The sequence below is a fragment of the Euleptes europaea genome, chromosome 6 (genome assembly GCF_029931775.1).
Source record: "Euleptes europaea isolate rEulEur1 chromosome 6, rEulEur1.hap1, whole genome shotgun sequence".
NCBI lineage: Eukaryota > Metazoa > Chordata > Lepidosauria > Squamata > Sphaerodactylidae > Euleptes > Euleptes europaea.
In genome coordinates, this window is record NC_079317.1 from 33860204 (window position 1) to 33884153 (window position 23950).

Here is a 23950-nt window from a genome sequence, read left to right on the forward strand (position 1 = left end):
TTGTGGCCAAATTCTGGAAAGCTTTCCTCAAACTGGTTGGAGTGGAACAGGGACTATCTAGTGCCTTCCATCCCCAAACGGATGGTCAAACTGAACGGGTGAATGTTATTTGCGCTGTTATGTCAATTACCATCAGGATGACTGGGTAAACCTGTTGCCTTTTGCCGAGTATGCTTACAATAATGCGGTTCACCAATCCACAGGGTTCAGCCCATTTCAGGTTGTTCATGGTAAAGAGTTTAATCCAGTGGGCCATGTCGATGTGTCTGAGGAGGAGGGGGGAGCTGATGTGGCTGAAGGGGTGTGTTCCATTCAAACAAACTGGCCAAGGCTGGTTAAAAATCTGGAATGAGCCAAACGAAAGTACAAGGCTCAAGCTGACAAACATCGTTCCCCCGGTAAGGAATACAGGGTGGGGGATCTCGTCTATCTGTCCACCAAGAACCTACCATCTACCCGCTCGTGTGATAAGCTCAGTGCCAAGTACGTAGGTCCGTTCCCCATTTCCCGGATTATTAATCCAGTGACTGTAGAACTCTCCTTGCCCAAGTCTCTACGGAGAATTCATCCTGTGTTCCATATAAGTCTCTTAAAACCGTACGTTCCTTCCCAAAGATGGCATCCTGAGCCACAACCTAAAGTGCCTGAAATGGTGGGGGGATGGAGAGAACATTTTGAAGTGGCTAAGATACTGGATTCCTGCTTTCGCTACGGTGCCCTTCAATACCTGGTTCGCTGGAAACATTTTGGTCCCACCCACGATGAATGGGTGTGGGCCCGTGACGTCTCCGCCCCCCGCCTGGTACAAGAATTCCATTCCGCCTACCCTCACAAACCCTCGGTGGGGGGTGAGGGGGGGTCTTTGGGGGGGCAGAATGTCAGGAGCAGGCCATGAAGACAGTTCATGGTTGTGCTCCCAGGTGCTGTTTTGCAGTTCTCTCCAAGGCCAGTCTGTGCCCCGTGTTTAGACTTCATAGAGTCCTTCACAGATTCCTTTAGTGTGGGAATTGCCAAGTACTCCTTCCTGCCTCTGGGAGGGGGGTTGCCTGGGTTACTGGTTACCTCCTTTCGCCTTTCCATATATGCCATGTGCCTTACCCTTACTAGTGTCATTCTGACTTTGGCTTCTGTAACCTGTCGAGTCTAATCAATAAAACTACTTTCGTGGACTTGCCGTCTGCTGGAATCTGTTTATGGGTTTGCCGCAGGACTAGAGCTTACAGAAAGGAACACATGGTTTCCAGTTTGTGCACAGCAAGATGAAATTAGTTGGCAGAATATTAAAGGATGACTGAATAACTGGGAGGTATCAAGTTGGGTCAGAACCATTTAGAGGCTTCTCTAGAAGGTATCGATGGCTTACTTTAATACAGGACCCTTCCTGGTTAGATATTCAACAAAATTAAGGGAAGGGGGTACACCTCTGAAGTTTATAGAAGTTGGTGGCACCCTAAGAAAGAAGCTCTCCTGTTCTTGGCTTCTGCTCTGCTGGGAGAGCACAGGATGACCACCTAAAACTTTCAAGCCCAGCTGCTGCAAGAAGAGAACCAGCCAGCTTGTTTTGTTTGCATGACCGTGGAAATTTATTAAACATTAATCTTTAGATTATTAAACATTAATCTTTGCATTATTCAAGCTCAGCGTTATGGCATGGCACTGAAGATAAAGATATTTTAAAGGTGCTTCGTCAGAAAGAAAACAAGGAGATTCTGTATTCTTTGATATTGCTATATTTTCTTTGATGCCAAACTTCTTCATCTATACATGAAATAAGATCTGATTTGTTATTCAGTGAAGAACTATTTAAAAATGCAATGTTTGGGTCTAGCTTATTCTCCAAGTTTTATGCACTTTCTTTCTCACTCACTGCAAGGAAAAAAGATCCAAAGAAATGTGTCCAAATTTGGCCTGGGCGGTTAATACCACCCCCCCAATTACAGTCGTTTACATGGGTGCTTCAACAGAGACATCGGAGGATCATCTCCTAATCATTGGTGCCTACTGGTAAAACATCCACAGTCATTAATCCTTATCCCTATTCTGTCATCAACAGCCATGAGATTTTCCCTGAGGCGTGAGATTTTCTGCCAAGCCCATGTGTTTTAAATGCCGTCAAGTCGCAGCTGACTTATGGCAACCCAGTAGGATTTTCAAGGCAAGAGACTGAGATGGTTTGCCATTGTCTTCCTCTGCATAACGACTCTGGTATTCCATGGTGGTCTCCCATCCAAGTACTAATCAGGGTCGGCCCTCATTAGAATTTGGATGGGCGACTTCCAAGGACTACCAGTCGTGACACAGAGGTAGGCAATGGCAAACCACCTCTGAACGTCTCTTGCCTTGAAAACCCTACAGGGTTGCCATAAGTCAGCTGTGACATGACAGCATACACACACAAGCTGCCTCGAGCTCCGTAGATAGAAAGGTCAAGCATATTGATCGCACGTATTCACAGTAACAAGGGTGCCACTCCTTCAATAACGTGAAGGCTCCTATGTTAAAAGGGAAGGGGAAAAACCACAATGCCATTCAGAATTTTACAAATTTCTGTCATGATATGCCACCCCTCATTTGTTGCCATCACCGATGCAGTTACATGATTTTCAGTCCACTCTCAAAACACTTCCCTGGGAGTAAACCCCATTGAATAGACCTGAATAGAATTCTGAGTAGGATGGCACTGCTAGACTCTGGACATTCCCTAGTAATGTATGAAAAGCACAGAATAAACATAGAATAAAGTTGTCTAATCTCATGAACTCCCTGCTCACAATGTAACCAGATTCTGCACATATTTATTCAGAAATAAGTCCTACTGTGCTGGGCAGGACTTGCAAGCCTGCCTTTGGGTCCCCCACCCCGTTGATCCAGGCCTCCAGACTTGGGCCCCAACAGTCCAGCCTTGACAGCATCACAGACTGCCTTCTCCACAATCACTAAAATTGTGTGTAAGTGCCCTCAAGTTGCTTCCAACTCATGGCGACCCTATGAATCAATGTCCTCCAAAACGTCCTATCGTTAACAGCCATGCTCAGGTCCTGCAAACTGAGGACTGTGGCTTCCTTTATAGACAATCCATCTCATGCTGGGTCTTCTTTTTTCCCTGCTGCCTTCAACTAGCATTATTGAACATAAGAAAAGCCATGCTGGATCAGATCAAGGCCCATCAAGTCCAGCAGTTTCTTCACACAGTGGCCAACCAGGTGCCTCTGAGAAGCCCACAACACAAACAAGACGACTGCAGCAGCATTACCCTGTCTGTTATGTGTGTGTGTGTAAAGTGTCGCCAAGTCGCAGCCAACGTATGGCGACCCCTTTTGGGGTTTTCATGGCTAGAGACTAACAGAGGTGGTTTGCCAGTGCCTTCCTCTGCACAGCAACCCTGGTATTCCTTGGTGGTCTCCCATCCAAATACTAACCAGGGCCGACCCTGCTTAGCGTCTGAGATCTGACGAGATCAGGCTAGCCTGGGCCATCCAGGTCAGGGCATCTGTGTTCTACAGCACCTAATATAACAGGCATGCTCCTCTTTGGCTTTTTCAGTTACTCTTGTCATCTCACAATGTAATCCAAGTACAATAGCCTCAGTTTAGTCATGTTAACCTCTAGGAAGAGTTCACACTTGATTTGATCTAGAACCCCACAGATTTGTCATTTGGGTGGTATGCATAAAAATCTCCTCTAACACCACATTTCAAAGGAATTTACTAAAATAAATCAGCTGGGCATATTGAGGTATTTACAGCACAACCCTATGTGGAGCGACTCCATCGTAAACCCATAGCTCTTAAGGTGAAGTCGCTCCGCATGGGATACATTCTAGAAGCGCGCCCATGGATTGCACTGCAGCGTGAGAACGGGACATTCCCCCGAATACGAACACCGCCTTCTCACAACAACCCCCGCCCTGCCACCCCACATTCACTTTCGCGGAATGAGTCATCCGGCGTGAATGGGCCGCTTCGCCTCTTCTCGCCGCCGCCCGTCAGATTTCGCCGCCTCCTGGTTGGTCAACTCGAAACTCTGAGTTCTGTTCTCCCCTGCGTGGATCTGGATCCCTCCGCCGCCTCTAGGCCCCGCCCACCTGGTTTCTCTCTCCCGCCTGGGCGAAGCGTAGTAATTTGCACAGTCCCCGCCCCCCGGGGTGATGCCGCGGCCTGTGATTGGCGGGCGCTTCCGCCTGGGTTTCCGGTGCGATAGAGCGGCAGGGCCGGGCGTTGAGGGCGGGTTCTCGGCTGCTGCTGCTGGAGTCGCCGTCGGAGCCGGCGAGATGACCCCGGGCCCTGGGAAGCTGGACGGGCAGCCCCGCGCCAACGGCTGCGGCCCCCACAAGCACGGCGGCCTGAAGAACGGCTACGTGCGAGGAGGCGCCGCCGACGCCCACAGCCAGGTGAGGCGGCCGGCGGGGCTCGCCCGACCGACCCGGGCGGCCACTCCCGGCCCCAGGGCGCTCCTCCGAGCCCAGCATGGGGCGAGGCTGAGGCGAGGCTGGGGCAGGGGCGAGGCGGCGCTCCGGACGCCGCTCGGGGAAGGGGAGCCGTTCCTGCGCCGCTCGCTGTCACCCACGCGACAGGCGGGGCGAGCGGAGGAAGCAAGGGCGGGTGGCCTGGAGCGGCCAACCCCGCTTCGGCTTCCTCCTCGGAGGGAGACCTCGCTGCGGCCCGTCCCCGCCCGACCGCCCACTCCGGGCTTTCCTCTTTCCTGGGAGTCCCCCCTGAGGGGAAAAAAGAGGCCAGGTGCTCTTCCTCCTCCTCCTCCTCCTCCTCTCTCCCGCCCTCCTCTCCTTCCCCCTTTTCCGGTCTCCCAGCCCAGGCTGTCCGCAGACGTCGCCAGAGACACGCGCACCAAGCCCCAGAAAGATCCGGATCCAGCCCTGCCCGTTTACGAGCCATTGACATTCAAGGAGGGTGGGGGGCGGGGGGGGGAGAGCGTGTCCGCCCCGTGGGCTCCCTTCCTCCTGCTGTAGTAGAAAAGAGCAAGAGTCCAGTAGCACCTTAAAGACCAACAGAAATATTTTCTGGCAGGGTATGAGCTTTCGTGAGCCACAGCTGTAGTAGAAAAGAGTAAGAGTCCAGTAGCACCTTAAAGACTAACAGAAATATTTCCTGGCAGAATCCAGTAGCACCTTAAAGACTAGCAGAAATATTTCCTGGCAGAGTCCAGTAGCACCTTAAAGACTAACAGAAATATTTCCTGGCAGAGTCCAGTAGCACCTTAAAGACTAACAGAAATATTTCCTGGCAGAGTCCAGTAGCACCTTAAAGACTAACAGAAATATTTCCTGGCAGAGTCCAGTAGCACCTTAAAGACTAACAGAAATATTTCCTGGCAGAATCCAGTAGCACCTTAAAGACTAACAGAAATATTTCCTGGCAGAGTCCAGTAGCACCTTAAAGACTAACAGAAATATTTCCTGGCAGAGTCCAGTAGCACCTTAAAGACTAACAGAAATATTTCCTGGCAGAATCCAGTAGCACCTTAAAGACTAACAGAAATATTTCCTGGCAGAGTCCAGTAGCACCTTAAAGACTAACAGAAATATTTCCTGGCAGAGTCCAGTAGCACCTTAAAGACTAGCAGAAATATTTCCTGGCAGAATCCAGTAGCACCTTAAAGACTAACAGAAATATTTCCTGGCAGAGTCCAGTAGCACCTTAAAGACTAACAGAAATATTTCCTGGCAGAGTCCAGTAGCACCTTAAAGACTAACAGAAATATTTCCTGGCAGAGTCCAGTAGCACCTTAAAGACTAACAGAAATATTTCCTGGCAGAGTCCAGTAGCACCTTAAAGACTAACAGAAATATTTCCTGGCAGAGTCCAGTAGCACCTTAAAGACTAACAGAAATATTTCCTGGCAGAGTCCAGTAGCACCTTAAAGACTAGCAGAAATATTTCCTGGCAGAGTCCAGTAGCACCTTAAAGAGTAGCAGAAATATTTCCTGGCTGAGTCCAGTAGCACCTTAAAGACTAACAGAAATATTTCCTGGCAGAGTCCAGTAGCACCTTAAAGACTAACAGAAATATTTTCTGGCAGGGTATGAGCTTTCGTGAGCCACAGCTGTAGTAGAAAAGAGTAAGAGTCCAGTAGCACCTTAAAGACTAACAGAAATATTTCCTGGCAGAGTCCAGTAGCACCTTAAAGACTAGCAGAAATATTTCCTGGCAGAGTCCAGTAGCACCTTAAAGACTAACAGAAATATTTCCTGGCAGAGTCCAGTAGCACCTTAAAGACTAACAGAAATATTTCCTGGCAGAGTCCAGTAGCACCTTAAAGACTAACAGAAATATTTCCTGGCAGAGTCCAGTAGCACCTTAAAGACTAGCAGAAATATTTCCTGGCAGAGTCCAGTAGCACCTTAAAGACTAGCAGAAATATTTCCTGGCTGAGTCCAGTAGCACCTTAAAGACTAACAGAAATATTTCCTGGCAGAGTCCAGTAGCACCTTAAAGACTAACAGAAATATTTTCTGGCAGGGTATGAGCTTTCGTGAGCTGTAGCTCATACCCTGCCAGAAAATATTTCTGTTAGTCTTTAAGGTGCTACTGGACTCTTGCTCTTTTCTACTACTGCAGACAGACTAACACTGCTACCCACTGTGAATTTCCTGGGCTGTGGCTCACGAAAGCTCATACCCTGCCAGAAAATATTTCTGTTAGTCTTCAAGGTGCTACTGGACTCTTGCTCTTTTCTACTACTGCAGACAGACTAACACGGCTACCCACTGTGAATTTCCTGGGCTGTGGCTCACGAAAGCTCATACCCTGCCAGAAAATATTTCTGTTAGTCTTTAAGGTGCTACTGGACTCTTGCTCTTTTCTACTACTGCAGACAGACTAACACGGCTACCCACTGTGAATTTCCTGGGCTGTGGCTCACGAAAGCTCATACCCTGCCAGAAAATATTTCTGTTAGTCTTTAAGGTGCTACTGGACTCTTGCTCTTTTCTACTACTGCAGACAGACTAACACGGCTACCCACTGTGAATTTCCTCCTGCTGGTAGCGGCAGAGCATCTGCTTTCGCATGCAGGAAGCTCCCGGGTTCAGTCTCCGGGTAGTGAGTGTTGGGAGAGATACCTTTCTCCGCCTGAGATGCTGGAGGGAGTTTTGCTGCCCGCCTGACTAGTCAGTATTGCTTGCAGATTGTGTTGCTGGTGGGGGTCACGTCCATGTGGGGACCTGCAGATTGATTTTACTAGTCACATCTCCTAAATTTGGTGTTCATCTGAATGTGTAGGTTGGAGAATACTCCTACTGACCTTGCCTAGCATTTATACAGGGTGGGGGGGACTCAAAGTGGGACAAGAGCAGGACCATCCCTGATGCAGAATATCCAAGCCTATTTTTGTTTGTTTTTAAAGCATTGATGCAGCATTTTTGTGTGTGTAAAGTGCCGTCAAGTCGCAGCCGACTTATGGGGACCCCTTATGGGGTTTTCAAGGCAAGAGACTAACAGAGGTGGTTTGCCCAGGCCTTCCTCTGCATAGCAACCCTGGTATTCCTTGGTGGTCTCCCATCCAAATACTAACCAGGGCTGACCCTGCTTAGCTTCTGAGATCCAATGAGATCAGGCTAGCCTGGGCCTCCATGTCAGGGCACAGCATTTTTAACAGAGGTTTTTAAATGTATGGAGCTGAGGATAGCGCTTGGAGAGGAGGACAGTTGTGGCTCAGGGTGGGCCCCACTTATTTTGCCGCACCCAGGAATACAAATGTTGGAAAAATTAGTTGGGCTTTTAGTAGAAACATTCTCCAAAGCCACATAATTCAAATGAAGGAGGTCCTGGTGAGAACATAATCTGCAGGAGAGAAGGTACAGAGCTCCTAGATTTGTGAAATAGTCCAGGAGGAGGAGGAAAGGAATAGTAGATAGTTAAGAAGAGGAGAGTCTGTTAAGAAGAGGTGGGGTGGTGGTGGAGGGATAATGGGCTGCCTGTATATGTAATTTATCACTAAATTCAGCTGTTGTACCAGAAGACTGGAGAGGAGCAAATGTTACACCTATTTTTTAAAAGGGGTTTAGAGGGGAACCAGGAAATTAAACTCCACTCAGCCTAATGTCCCAGGGAAATTAGTAGGAACTGTAATCAAAAACAGAATTATTAGGCAGATAGAGGAACAAAGTCTGCTAAGGGCTACTACAAAGGGGTCATGACTCTCCAAATTCACAACTACCACACCCCCAGTGACCCCTACTCCATGCCCAGAAGATGGCCAAGATGCCCTCCCTCTCATCATCTGCTTAAGGTCATAGAATCAGCATTTCTTTTTCAGTTTAGAAAAGTGATGACTAAGGGGGGACGTTATATTTATAAACGTCCCCCCTTAGTCATCACTTTTCTAAACTGTGCAGGGTGGAGAGAGTTGACAGAGAACTTTTTCTCCTCCCAAAAAATTAGAACTCAAGGCCATCCAATGAAGCTGGTGATCAGTAGATTCAGGACAGACAAAAGAAAATACTTCTTTACACTGAGATTGATTAAAATGTGGAATTTACTGCCAGAGGATGTAGTGATGACCACAGGAATAGAGAGCTTTAAAAGGGGATTGGATAGATTCCTGGAGGATAGGTGTATCAGTGGCTACTAGCTGTGGTGACTAAAGAGAACCTCCAAGTTCTTTTTTTTTTATATATAAATTTTATTGGGTTTTATGATAGAAATTTTCCATTGCATTAAACAACATCTATAACAATATCGAATTTCAATTCTAACCTAAAGTTGTTATAATTCCATATCATATAATTAAAAAGAGAAAAGAAAAAAGAAAAAAAAAGAAATGGAAAATTTTTGACTTCCCCATCACCTCTATCTGCCTCTTAATAAAAAGTTCCTCCCGTCATAGGTAATCTAATCTTGATAAAATATCAATACCATATATAAAAAACCATAATCTGTTAGTAAATATAATTATGCTTATTCAATATAAAAAAAAAATCAAAAATAATCCGCTGGATCAGATTAGAAAATATTCTTCCATTCTTCCCAATTTTAACTCATATTCACAATAATGCATCCACGCCCCCCATTCCCCCAAAAACCGAACGTCATTTTCTTCATTTAGAATAGCTGTGAGTTTTGCCATTTCTGCCACTTCAAACATTTTAACAATCCAGTCTTTTTTCTCTGGAGTTTCTAGCCCTTTCCATTTCGCTGCATAAAGCAGTCTCGCAGCTGTTGTGGCATATATCAAAAAGGTTCTTTGTGTTGCTAAGTCGTCTGGAATCATACTCAATAACATCATTTCTGGTGTTTTGGATATATTCTTTTGTAATATTAATCTCAGTTCGTTATAAATCATGTCCCAGAAGTCTTTAGCTTTGTCACAGGTCCACCACATGTGATAAAAGGAACCAATTTCTTTGTTACATTTCCAACAAGTAGGGGACATCGTTTTATAAATCTTTGCAATTTTCTTGGGTGTTAGATACCATCTATACATCATTTTATAGATGTTTTCTCGCACTGACTGTGCTTTTATTCCTTTTAAATCTTTAGACCATAATCTTTCCCATTTATTTAAAACAATATCATGTCCCAGATTTTGAGCCCAATCGATCATAGTTGGTTTAATCGTGTCCTGCTCACAGTATATTGTTAAAAGGAGATTATACATTTTAGAAATCAGCTTTGTATTATTGTCTAGTAGAATCCTTTGAAAAGGAGATTTTTCTTTAGAGAAACCTTTTTTTACATCTTGTACAAAAACTGATTTGATTTGGTAATATTGAAGCCATTGTAAATCATCCTTAAGCAGTTGAAAGTCTTTTAGTGAGCATTTCTTTCCTTCCCAATTAATTAGATCTTGATAAGTAATAAATTTGTCTGGTCTAAGTGGGCGCAAAGTTAGCATTTCTTGGGGTGATATCCACATCGGTGTTTCTGGTTCCAAAATGTGTTTATATCTCATCCAAATACGAAGTAGAGAGGACCTGATTATATGATTACGGAATGTTGCTTGTAACTTAATTTTATCATACCACAAATAACCATGCCATCCACTTAAGTTATTATAACCTTCCAAGTCTAGCAAACGTACATTTGACAAATCCATCCAGTCTTTTAGCCATACTAAAGCTACCGCTTCAGCATAGAGTTGAAAGTTAGGCAGTGCTAAACCTCCTCTAGTTTTTAGATCCACCAAGTATTTATAAGCAGTCCTTGGTTTTTTTCCTTGCCAGATGAAGTTTGAAATGTCTTTCCTCCAAGTTTCAAAATATTTTGTTTGTGATATTATTGGTAAATTTTGGAATAAGAAGAGCATCCTCGGTAAGACATTCATTTGGATCGTTGAGATACGTCCCATTAATGACAATTTTTTGTTTGACCATATAATCATATCAGTTTTAATCTTACCCCATAACTTGAGGTAGTTGTTGGTTAACAGATCTTTATTCTTTGCAGTGATCCAAATTCCCAGGTATTTAACTTTGTTAGCTTTCTCCCAGCCAGTATATGATATAAATTCCTGTTGTTGTATTTCCGATAAATTTTTAAATATTATCTTTGTTTTTTCTTGATTCACTTTAAAGCCTGATACTTTTCCAAAATCATCCAAAGTCTCCTGAAGTATATTCATTGACTGTGTTGGGTTTTCCAAAATTAGCAGTAGGTCATCCGCGAATGCTCTCAACTTAAATTCATGTTTTTTAATTCTTAGCCCGCGGATGTCCTCCATACTTCTTAGTTTCACACATAGCGGTTCCAACACCAACAAAAATAAAAGTGGAGACAAGGGACATCCCTGTCTAGTCCCTTTCATGATTTGGCAGTTATCTGACATTGATTCATTAACCAAAATTTTACCTTGTTGGGAGGTATAAATAGCCGATATACCTTTCTGAAAACGATCTCCAAAATTCAATTTATCCAAAATCCGTTTCAAAAAGTTCCAAGAGACCATATCAAAGGCTTTTTCTGCATCCAAAAATACAAAAGCCGCAGTTTGTTGAATATTATGGTCATAATATTCCAGTGAATCTAGTAAAATTCTTACATTGTCTTTTATTTGCCTTCCTGGTATAAAACCTGCTTGGTCCTCATGTATAAGATCCTTAATAAATTGCTTTATCCTACATGCCAAAACCGAAGCAAAAATTTTGTAATCCACATTTAAGAGCGATATAGGTCTGTAATTAGATGTTTTTTCTGGATCTCTTCCTTCTTTGGGTATCAGTGATATAAATGCGTGTGACCAAGTCTCCGGGGATGTTCCCTCGTCCAAAATTGCATTGTAAAGTGAACCAAAAAATCCAACTAAATTGTCACTAAATGTTCTATAAAATAGTGCAGTAATTCCATCTGGTCCAGGTGTTTTATCCGTTTTTTGTCTCAGTATTGCTTCTTGTATTTCTTCCCTTGTTACTGGAGCTTCAATACATTCTCTCTGGGTCATTGACAAAGCTTTCATCTGTATTGAGTTTAGAAATTTATCTATTTTCTGTTTTGGAATATTTTCTTTCTGATATAACTTAGAGTAAAATGAAGCAAATTCTTTCTGAATTTCTGAAGTTGAATAAACTGGTCCTTTAGCAGTTTGGATTTTTGTTATAATCTTCTTTTGAAATGAGTCCTTCAGTTGTGTTGCTAAAAATTTTCCTGGTTTATTTGCATATTCAAAATACTTTTGTTTAGCAAGTTTCAGATTTTTATTCATTTCCTCCATTATTACCAAATTTAATTGGTGTTTAGATGCAGAAATCTGTATTTGAATTTCTCTTCTCTCCTCTTCCTGTGTTACCATTACCAATTTCTGCTCCAAATTTTGTAAATTCCAAAGTATGTTGTTTGTAAATTGCAATTGAGTCTTCTTCCAGGCCGAGTGTTTCTGTATCATAAAACCTCTCAGAACAGCTTTGAATGCGTCCCAAACTGTATTTAAAGAAGTTTCCCCATTAAGGTTAATTTCAAAAAAGTCTTTCATTAAAACCTGTAATTCCTTTTGTATCTTGTTGTCTTTTAAAAGTTTATCGTTCATTCGCCATCTAAATGCTTGTTTATTGTTCCAATCAAAGGTAACAGGATTGTGATCAGAAAAAGTTCTAGGTAAAATATGAATTTTACGTAGTTGCGTGAAAATTGATTTACTGGCCCATATCATATCGATTCTGGAGTGTGAATCGTGTCTTGCTGAATAAAAGGTGTATTCTTTAGCTGTTGTATTCATTGTTCTCCAAATGTCTTGTAATTCTAATTCTGAAGCCATGGCAAAGAAAGTTTTAGGCAAGCATCCATCATTGATATCTTTTGCTTTTGATTTTTTGTCCAGAGATGGGAGAATAATTCCATTGAAGTCGCCCATCAATAAAATTTGGTCTTGTGCGTACTGGGTTATCAGGTCATGTAATTTTTCATAGAAGGATTTTTTCCCTTCATTGGGTGCATAGATTCCAACCACTATTGTCCTTTGTCCCAATATTTTAGTTCTGATAATTACAATTCTTCCTTCATTGTCTTTATATACTAGTTCTGGACAGAGACTGGGGTGGGCATAGATTACCACTCCCTTTGTTTTAGTTTTAGCAGAAGCAATAAATGCTTGTCCAAGCACCTGTTTCTCCAAGTATTTTTTATGCTTTGAAGCTATATGGGTTTCTTGTAGGCAAATTAGGGAGTATTTATATTTCTGTAGATATTTGAAGATTCTGGCCCTTTTAGTTTTCTCATTCAGTCCATTTACATTCCAAGAAATTGCTTTTGCCATAATGTAGTATTTTTTAGCAAAATAAAAAGTCTATAGTTTAGTACCACCTTCTGCACCCTGTACCTCTTCTTCTTCCTCTTCTTCTTCCTCCTTCTCTCCAGGTAATTCTTTAAGGTCCATTTTATATTTTCTCAAAAATTTCCCCACATCTGCTTGGGATAGAATTGTCGTTTTCACTTCCTTATAGGTGAAAGCCAAACCTTGTGGCATAATCCAACGATATTTGATGCCATTAGCTTTCAGTATAGACACAAAGTCTTTGTAGTTATTCCTCTGTGAAAGTAGATGCCTTGGAATATCCTTCAGTAGTATAAGAGAGGAGTCTCCTGCTGACACTGGATTTTCATAATGAATCTTCATAATCTTATCTTTAACTCTGGTGTCATAGAACACTATCATCAAATCTCTTGGCTTAGATCTTCTCATTCTAGCAGGTAGTGGTATCCTGTATATTCTATTAATGGCTTGTTTTAATTCTTGTTCATCTATCTGAAATAAGTAGGCCAAATTTGGTATTGCAGATTCTTTATTATCTCCCATCATATCTGGAAAATTGCGTATACGAAGGTTGGTCTCTTTCACTCTCATCTCCATCATTGCCATTTGATTTTTTGCCGCCATCTGATCCGCTTGTATTGTTTCAATCTGTTTTTCTTGGCTTGTTAATTTTTTTTTTGTGTCCTTGTGCTCATCCATCACTTTCTTAATTGATACATCCATCGCTTGCATATCTGTCTTCATAACAATCATTTGAGTTTTTACTTCTTTCAAGTCTCCAGTGACCACATCCAACTTCTGATTAATAGCTTGGGATGCTTGACCAAGATTTGTCATCATAGAAGTCAACTGTGCCATCTGTGTAGACATCTGTTCAAACTGTTTATTTGTTGCCTCAGTTTGTTTAGTTAGCATATCCTGTAACTTTTTTTCCATGGTCGAGGTTTGTAAAGAGTCCCTTAGTTTAGTATAGGCAGGGCTATGTAGTGAGCCAGAGCGGGGTCGAGACATTTACATTCAAAAAAAGCTGGTAAAATACATGTCCACCGACAGGGCCTTTAAGGTGCTGGTTAAAAGATGATAGTTCAAAGATCAGCCTAGTAATTTTTTCGGGTTGAAAAGAGTCGAAATTGGCTTTAAAATTGCATTTTAAAGTTTTAAAATACCAGTGAGTTTTTTCGGTCGCTCTAGATCGGATTAATCAGGAAGTAAACAGGAAGTTACTAGTGCTGCAGACCTTCTATCGCCTCTTCTCGATGGTTATTCCTTCAGGAATGATTTGAAAGTAACTCGAGTGCGACGGATATTCAGTCCCGCGGCTACTTCCTGTTGTTTTAGTTCCAATGATAGAGAGGGTGTTATAGAAAGTCTTCCGTTCCAGGCACTCCCTTACTGCAAACGTGGCAGGAATTCGCCGGAAAATCAGGAAGAGAAATCACCCTCCCCTTCCTTCGGACCTCTCATTGGTGATAATTCTTGTCAGTCTAAAAGGTATCCTTCCGACTCTTTGTTATGGTTTAGGCTGATCGATCCGATAAGGCTCCTGTCGCTAATCCCGATGACTAACTCAGATCAAACTTTTTCAGTTCGGATTATGGAGGGGTGGGGGTCCCAGAAATATTCTTATCAGCCTCCCGTCTGTTCAAATTTCTAGTAAGTAGACGAAGAGTTCTTTTGTACTCACTTGGGTGTCAAGAGGTGAGGTTTGGAGAACCTCCAAGTTCTGAGGCAGTTGACGTTTGAATGCCAGTGCCAGGAGGCAACTTCAGGGGAAAGCTTCTGCCTCTGTACCCTTTTGTTGGCCCTCCAGAGGAACTGGTTGGCCATTGTGCGAGACAGTATGCTGGACTAGATGGACTATTGGTCTAATCCAATAGGGCTCTTCTTATATCCTTATGAGTTCTGGGTAGTAGAAAGCAGTGCGGTTTGTATGAAATCAGTAGCTTTTAACTATTTTAAGATTACGGTGTACAGACAGTGGGATTTGGGAACTTTGGCAGACCTAATCAAGAGATGCACATTCAGTACCTCTGCTTTTGCTTACAGGAACAGCCCATCAAGATTCAAGGGAGGAAGGGAAGACTGTATTTCTATTTTTAGGGATATAGGAAGTGAAGGAGAGTTGTGGGAACTGGAGTTAGGAAATAGGAGTTATCTCATCTATATTAGCATTAATCACGTCATGGGACAATGTAGGGTAGGTGTCCACTAATATGTGTGTGTGTAAAGTGCCATCAAGTCGCAGCCGACTTATGGTGACCCTTTTGGGGGTTTTCATGGCAAGAGACTAACAGAGGTGGTTTGCCAGTGCCTTCCTCTGCACAGCAACCCTGGTATTCCTTGGTGGTCTCCCATCCAAATACTAACCAGGGCTGACCCTGCTTAGCTTCTGAGATCTGATTAGATCAGGCTAGCCTGGGCCATCCAGGTCAGGGCGTCCACTAATATACCAACCTCTTAATACTTTTATTTCAACTCATATCTGCAAAATTACATAATTTGTTTGGGCTACAGTAGATACACTACTCTCTGCATTTCAACATGTGTGCTGAAATAAAATGTTGAATTTCTACATATAGCTTTAACTTTTAATGACAGCTTACACTCAAGTTAGACTGAAATGAGTTGTAGGCTTTCTGATCAGACAGAATAGCTTTTGTTTAAAGGGCCTTACCCAGTTGCATGTCATCTGAGATGAAGGCAATGCCACTCATTCAAGTTGGCTTGCAGTTGCCGAGGAGGTCCGGCCTGCTCTCCAGCAAACCGATTCCTCTTTGGGTCAAAAGTTGCCAAATGTTTTCCTAAGAATCTCCCACTGAGCTTCAGGATTCCCCCTAAAGCCCAGAGTAGGTAGATCTGCCACCAGCTCTCAGTTCCAAAAAGGTCTAGCCGTAACAGGGAGGAGCTGAGAGCAGCTCTTCCCCAGCTAGTTTCCAAAAGACCAAAAAGACAGTGCCAGCCCTGCAGAGTAGGGGCTCTGTCAGGGAGGGTAGCTGTTAACTACAGTCTTTCTTCATGAAGCTGTTCGTGGACATTTTGGGCCATTTCAGTCATAAGTGAAAGCAAGAAACCTTACAGCAGTTTTTGAAAGCACCGTCTGTTATAGACTAACATTATCCTGCCAGAGTTGATTAGTGAATCTTGGAAGTGCTTATTTTTTGCTTGATTTGGAGATTTGTTTTCCCTACCACCTTACATTTTGTTTGGGATGAGCCATGGCTCAGTGGTGAAGCCTCTGCTTGGCATGCAGAAGGTCTGTCAAGAGAAATGGTCACCTCTGTATCAGTCGACCTGACAGTTTATAAACATCAGCATTTGGACATGTTAAAGTGATAGCCCATTTCCTGGTGTGTCAGCCAAGTGTTAAAAAACAACACAGGGAAAATTCCATATCCAGTGCTTACAAACTCTTCCGCTGTTTCCGAGATAAGATGAAAAGCTTGAGATGGCACCTTTGCATTTCAGCCCCGTCTGATGTAACTGCTCTCAGCAATCTCAGATGGGAGGGGGGAATCTTGCTCCTCTTTGAGAATAGTCTTTTGGATCATGTTCTTTTTTTCTTTTTCTTTTAAATATTTTATTATATTTTTAATAAACAAAGTAAGGAAGGTAAAAGGGAATAGGAACAATTGTGGAATATGATACATGGTTGACATTTGGGATGGGCCCACATCTTTTGGATCATGTTCTTGATTGACTTATACTGGTCAGGGGGTCAGTGGTCCCGTTTCCTGTAAAGTTAGCTTATAACCATCTGGCACAGGTTTTTCTTTTTTCTAAATACATTTTTTATTTTTCACACTACATGCTACACAATAAACATACAACACATTTAGTATCACATTTACATACAATACATTCCGTACCACATTTACTATCTACAATAATACAAACATAACCACTAACAGTGCACTAAAATATAACCTTACATATTTTACCAGGGTATAATTAAAACATTTAATTTCATTATGAATTTAACAAAAAATCTAATATACTGATCATTACTAACAAATTATAATAATTATAGTCTTTTTACAATCATAATATTTATACTCTACCTAATTACATATTTTACCACCCCTGTACCTCAATAATTTTGCCATATAATATGTTATTCCCAGGAGTGATTAACCATCTCATAGATCTGCATACAGTCGTCCTCTCTGTTAACTTACTTATACAATACAAGATCCTTAAAGAGAAAAGAAGAAAAACTACTCAATTTGCTTCCTTTTAAACATGCCATTGCTAAGCACATAAGTAATACAATTCCCTTTTTAAAAAAAATCATCACTCAATCTTTTGTTCACCAGATTTCTCAGTTTTGCGGTCACTGCATATTCTTGCCAATTTGCTTCTCCAGTCCTTAATGTCTGGGTATTCTTGCGACTTCCACCTTGGTGCAATAACATCCCTTGCTGCAGTAATCATATATCTTGCCAGTTCCTCTGAAGACCTCATTATATCAACCAGTAGTGTTCCCAACAACATGCTTTTAGTGTCGTATGGATATTTCACTTTTAAAATTTTCTGCATTTCTGAATGAACGTCTGTCCAGAACTTCTTAATCTTCTTACATGTCCACCATGTGTGGTAGAAAGTCCTGTCTATCTCCTTATGGCACAGGTTTTTCCAAGCATGACCCAATAACACCATCAGTGGGACAGGGACCATCTTGTTGCATCTCCTACCTGCTGCTTTGCTGATTCGAAGATGTTGTAACCTTCTTGCCTTCATGTATGTAAGTGTACATTAGGAAGCTAGATGTTATTTTATTGCACCTGCTTGTCCTTTGCGTTGTGCTTAAGCCTGAACCTTTTGTTTAGTCTTTTCAGTGAAGCATGTTGCTTTTATTGGTGTGTTCGACTGCGTGTGTGAGAGTCCAAACCCAGTTTCAGTCAAACTATCAGAAGGAGATTTATTACAAGGTCCCAGGTTTGGGGACAGGGGAATCCAGTCATCCTTGCAACGATGTGGTGGGTTAGAAATACCTGTCTTTGTCAAGGTCTCAGCTTCAATCCCTGGTACCTCCAGTTAAAGAATCTGATAGTTGATTATGTGAAAAATTTATGTTGGAGACCCTGGAGAGCCACTGCCAGTTTGTGTAGAGAATACTGACTTTTGGACCAAGGGTCTGATTCAATTTAAGGCAGATTCTTGTGTGTTTATGAGTGTTTGTTTGGCTAGGAAAAATGCTGACATTACTCATGCTTGAAATATGGTGTCTGCAATCCTATAAACATGGACGAGTTGAATAGTGACTGACTATGATTGTGCAAGTATCTCTTATTTCATTGAATGCTAAATAATGTACTGGACAATCTTAGGCAGAGTTAGTCTATACATAAAGGTAAAGGTCCCCTGTGCAAGCACCGGGTCATTCCTGACCCATGGGGCGACGTCACATCCCGATGTTTTCTAGGCAGACTTTGTTTGCGGGGTGGTTTGCCAGTGCCTTCCCCAGTCATCTTCCCTTTATCCCCAGCGAGCTGGGTACTCATTTTACCGACCTCGGAAGGATGGAAGGCTGAGTCAACCTTGAGCCGGCTACCTGAAACCAACTTCCGTTGGGATCGAACTCAGGTCTTGAGCAGAGCTTCGACTGCAGTACTGCAGCTTTACCACTCTGTGCCATGGGGCTCCTAGTCTATACATAGGATGGTATTATTTAGTTTTAAGGTCTGTAGCAGTTGGAGAATGTCAATGTACGTTTCTCAAATATTTGTGAACTTGCTAAACAAATATGTTAAGATGAGTTTTGCTTTGCTTGGGATATGCTGTATAGAACTCTGCTTCCATAGTGATATTGTTTAGGTCTGCTTTATATGCATCAACCTGATTTATGTAACTGCTGTTAATGTTTGCATGTTAGGCAGTTAAATGCAGGTTACAAATTAATTGGAGTAGAGGGCAGGGGGGGAATCTCAGACTTTAGAGATCAATATGATTGCTTAGATGCTGAATGCCTGAGTCACCTAATGGCTGGGATTGTTAACCCTGTTCAAGATGGGCAGGATGTTAGCTGGCCCCAGTTTGCTCAAACAATAAACCCATCATCAGTTTATTTTGGTAATACTGCTGTAAACTGGTGCCAACTTTAAAGTCACTGGAAGGGTGGGACAAATCTCAGTCCAAGTAAAATATCTTTCATCTCTTGGGCTGCATTATTCCCATGTCTATCTGTTTGCCATCAACAGAAAACTAATCTTGAATTTCATTGTTGGTATTGAAGAAGCAGATGTGTGAAAGCACCCATAATTCTTACATCTGAATAATGGACTTTCAGTATACTTTCAATGTACTTTGCAGCAGGATTTTACTGTGTGAAACGGCAAAATCCACCTGAAAGCAATCACTGAAGTGCACTGGAAGTGGTTTGAAAGTGCATTATTCAGCAAAAGTAATTGGATGACTTTTTGCACAGATGATGTGTTAGTTTCCAGGCCTTTAATATTACCGTATATACTCGCGTATAAGCTGAGTTTTTCAGCCCCAAAAATGGGCTGAAAAAGCCGGCCTATGCTTACACACGGGTCAATACGGGGGGAGGGAGGGAGGAGGGAGGGGGGAAACTTACCGCCGCCGGGCCCATGCCTCTTCCTGCTGCTGGGAGCGGCCTGGGGCAGCCTCCTGCAGCCGCAGGATGGCTGCCCAAGGCCCCCCCGGCCCCCGCCGCCATTTTTCCCGGGCGGGAGGGGCTATGGGAAGCCTCCTGCAGCCGCAGGATGGCTGCCCAAGGCGCCCCCGCCCCCGCCGCCATTTTTCCCGGGCGGGAGGGGCCTTGGGCAGCCTCCTGCAGCCACAGGATGGCTGCCCAAGGCCCCCCCTGCCCCCACCGCCATTTTTTTCGGGCGGGAGGGGCCATGGGAAGCCTCCTGCAGCCGCAGGAAGGCTGCCCAGGCCCCCCCGGGCCGCGCCGCCGCCGGACCCTCGCCGCTGGAGAGCCCTGTCAGGTAAGCCTGTGGGGGGGAGGGGTTATAAGCCGACCCTTGGCTTATACGCGGGTGCCTAATTTTTCCCCATTTTTGGGGAGAAATTAGGCACCTCGGCTTATACGCGGGTCGGCTTATATATGGGTATATACGGTAGGTGCCCATTTACTAGGTCACCTCTGTGGGACAGACCCTGCTCTGTGTTCTATGCCAGTAGTTCTCAACCTGGGGCCAAATGTATATTCCAAGGGGGCCACAGGTGAAAATTGCGTAAATGAGGGGGGGATGGCGTGAGACTAGGGGCCCCAGAGGGAAGTGAGAAGTGAAGAAAACAGAAGTGACCAAGAAAAGAAAACAGAAAAGAAAAAAGAAAACAGAGAAGTGAAGAAAATAGAAAACAGTGGTAGAGGCTTTGTTCTCCCTTGTATGTGAACATTGTTGTTTGTTAGCGTGTTGTATTCCCTTTTTGTGGGGTATTTTTTGTAAATTTTGTCTCCGCCCCGACCCATCTTTTTAACCCAAGGTCGATACCCCATTCCACAGGAACCAGGATATCCATCTGGCCTCCTTCTGCACTAATCTGCAACATCCTAAGGAGAAGGAGTGGCACACCTTAGATGTCTGAAGGGCCCTGAAGATCTATATCAGGCGTTCTGAGGACTGGGGCCTCAGATTCCCTCTTTATTAACCTCTCTCCTCCTAACAAAGGAAAACCAATGTTTAAGGCGGCCATCAGCCGCACCATTAAAAGTTGCATATCCCAGGCTTACCTCCATAGCAACCGGCCAGTCCCAGGGGGAATCACTGCGCACTCAGTCAGAAGCGCCTCCACTTCCACAGCCTTCTCACGACAGGCCTCCCTGGAAGAAATATGCAAGGTGGCTATGTGGAAATCTGCTTCCACGTTTGTTCGCCATTACAAACTAAGCCTTTATTCTTCGGCAGGCACTGCCTTTGGCAGACTGGTTCTTCAGAGCATCGTACAGGATGTTTAGACCCACCCAGTTTCAGGGACAGCTCTTGTAAGTCCCAACATAAGATGACCTCCTTCCCCAGTTAGAGAACGAGCCTTGTTACTCACGTGAAGGCTCCTTCTTAGCTGGGGAAAGGAGGTCATCTTGCCCACCCTGACGGTCCATCCGTTAAGAGGGCTTGACGCCTGCCATAGGATGCTTATGAAGGGATTCTTATTTACTAAACCATACTTGTACTACCATCTACATATGTTTATATCTCTTTATCAGTTGTATCTCCTGTCCTGTTGTTATAAAGTTAAAGTTATAATAAGGTTACTGTTTAGAGTTTTTAGCTCGGAAAGTTATTGAACTGGAAGAGGAGGGCCGTTCCCTCGGATGGACAGGAAGTTCTTTTAGACCTGCCTCCCAGAGCAACAGAGGACGGAAACACCCAACATAAGATGACCTCCTTTCCCCAGCTAAGAAGGAGCCTTCTCGTGAGTAACAAGGCTCGTTCAAATCCCCAAAATGCTATGGAAGCTTGCTAGGAGACCTTGGGCCAGTTAATCTTTCTCAGCCTAACCTACTTCACATGCTGATGGTTGTGAGGATAAAACAGAGAAAAGTTGGAAAAATAGGGCATTAGGAATTTCCCAGCAGCCCTGGTATGGTCACCAGTCAAATATATTTATTTCATTTGTACCCCTACTTTCTCCCCAGCGGAAACCCAAAGTGGCTTGCATCATTCTCCTTGTCTCCATTTTATGATCACAACAACCCTGTGAAGTAGATTAGGCTGAGAGAGAGGTGACTGGCCCATCGTCCCCCATCAGGCTTCCATGGCAGAGTGTGAATTTGAGCCTTGTTCTCCCAAATCCTAATCTGACACTGGTTATATACCACACTGGTGCTATACCAGGATGGGGAGGGGCTGCAGAGAACGGTATAGCTCAGAGGATAGGGATATTAGGCCCAGGGTCTCCAGTTTGAGACCTGTATGTACACTGGTCATTATAGCCATTGGTAATGCTTTCAGCTCAGGTGGTGGACACGGAACTAAGAGTGAAGTCCATGCTGGTCCCTATCTCTAGTGCATGGTAGTCTGCAAAGGGTCAAAAAGAGCCACAAGGACAGTAATGAGCACTGTTCTGCAGCAGCAAACATCAAGTAGCCTCTGGCTGGCGGTACATGGTGATTTGAGTCAGGGCCATCTTAACAGTATTTGTTATAGGACCCTGGGCAAAGAAGTGCACTGGGGCCCCTACCTACAGACACAGGAATGAAAATGTAAATGGTCGATAAAATTAAAGATATATTTATCTTGGTACTTCCAACAAAATCTGTTTAAACATTATAAACCTTCTGTACAGCAAAGACTAATCAACACAAAAGTTTGAACAATATGACATTTATAGTTTAGTATAATATTTATTTATTTATTGACAGCAAGTCACAACATACATAGATTAGCATGGGGCCCCTATGCTCATCGGGCCTACCAGGCAACTGCCCAGCGTGCCCTTGTGATAAGACTGCCCTGATTTGAGTTGCCCCATGGGATGGTGGGATGCAGCCCTGGGCGGGGGAGGTGGTATAATGTAGCCATCGAATCCTTACTTCCCCATCTCTTGTAGGGAATTGTATTGGCCCTGTGCCTGACTTTCTGCTGGGTCTGCCCCATGGAGCACTGATCTTGTAAGGCAATTGATTCCATGAGAATGTGGCCAGCAGTAGCAGTATTCATAATGGAGTAGTGGGTAGTTGCCCAGGCCTGTGGCTGTGCCGGGGGTGGGGGAGTTACACTCCTATATTGCCGGCATATCTGTGCCCCTACCTGCTTGTGTTCTGCCCTGTTACACACTTATTTCTAGTGACTTTTGAGAGAGGGAGGGTTGCTGGGACAACACAAAGATTAAGTACAAAGGTAGGGAGTAGATAAACAGTTGCAGCCATTACAATTTTGGACAGGGCCTTCCCCCACCCTTGTCTATTTGTGTGGAGTGTATTGTTCTTACATCCCCAGGTTGAGGAATGGAGTTCTCCTTTGGAGTGTGTGTTCAGGAATGGAGTTCTTATCAAGGTTCTGAGCAGACCAGTGTCAGATATAAGCTGTACCAGTGCATGTTCTCTTCGTTGGCTGTATGTGCTGTTCCCTTGTTGTACTACAAGCTCCTTTTCTGTGGGATTCCCACCAGAGTCCCTGTCTGTGCTCTTAGCATGTACAACATGGATCATGTCCTATCCTCTGAGCTGTGGGTGTCTTGGCTGAGGCTTATATAGTGCATGGGAGAGCAGTGATTGACTGCAGACTTGGTATCCTGAGGTGTGAGGGGAGAGTTTGGGAATATGGTAGGGGCTGGATAGAGGTTGTGTTTTCAGTCTCCATGTATTCTATGGGAATTCCATCAGTGTGTTGTCTTCAGCATTACATTATACCAGTGGGACAGGCTTAGGGGAGGTGGAGGCTTAAGATACTGATAAGCCCTGTTCTCCACCCCCCCACCCAGTGCTATTCATTTCTGCTCCAATGTTGGAGTTACACTGGCAACAAGCTGTAGGTGCTGGATAAGTGTATCGTTCTGGCATAGGGCTTAGGAAAGGCTTAGGACCTCTCCCTTAATGTACCGTGAGCTTTTCTGTGCTAGAGCCCCCCTCTGCACGCATATCAAGTACGCCCTAATGAAGGCTCATGCTACAATATATTTATCAAAGGAGAAGCTTTGTAGACTTTTAGTTTGATCTGTTTTGAGACTTTTGTGTATAACAGACACAGGCAGAAAGATAATTAAACCATTTGCTTGATGGAAATGTTGCATTTGCTGGCAGTTTGACCCAAGGATGTAGGGAATAGGTCTATGCTGCTACAGGGAATTTAAAACTATCTCTGCAGTATATATTTATCTCCAAGCTATCCATTATGTTAAGGTGTATACTTTTGTTCACATTGTCATAGCAGAAAAGCAAGTTCTTAATAGAAGAAATTGAGTTAATAATGTGCAGTGTACTATGTGGAGCTAAGCCATAACACGAACGTATCCAGGGGTGGCCACCAAAAATGTGCATGTTTACATTTGACACAGTTGTCATGGATAGGGCAAACTCACTTTGTGTGTGGTGTGTGTGCCGTCAAGTTACAGCTGACTTATGGCTACTCCGTAGGGTTTGGGAGCCATGAATAGAGCTGTCATTGAGCTTCAAAAAAAATCATTGTTCATCTGTGTATACTGAGTCTGAATGACCATGTTTTCTTTAGCTGGCACCACTAAATACATATTTATTTAATCCAATTTTTAAAGTTTAGTTTCCATTTATATTGTTTGCTTAGGTTTCAGGAACAGACTAAGTATCAGTGCTGCGTTTGTT

At 43.5% G+C, this 23950-nt stretch overlaps 2 protein-coding genes across 2 annotated transcripts in view; one reads left to right on the forward strand and one right to left on the reverse strand.

Annotated features, from left to right (window-relative positions):
• LOC130479078 (metallothionein) overlaps nt 1-17174 on the reverse strand; it is a 118900-nt gene extending 101726 nt beyond the window's left edge. The window contains exon 1 of the mRNA XM_056851389.1: nt 17170-17174. The gene's annotated coding sequence lies outside the window, so the exon portion shown is untranslated. The remainder of the gene's footprint in view (nt 1-17169) is intronic.
• SPTLC2 (serine palmitoyltransferase long chain base subunit 2) overlaps nt 4338-23950 on the forward strand; it is a 76449-nt gene continuing 56836 nt past the window's right edge. Inside the window, exon 1 of the mRNA XM_056851382.1 lies at nt 4338-4390. The gene's annotated coding sequence lies outside the window, so the exon portion shown is untranslated. The remainder of the gene's footprint in view (nt 4391-23950) is intronic.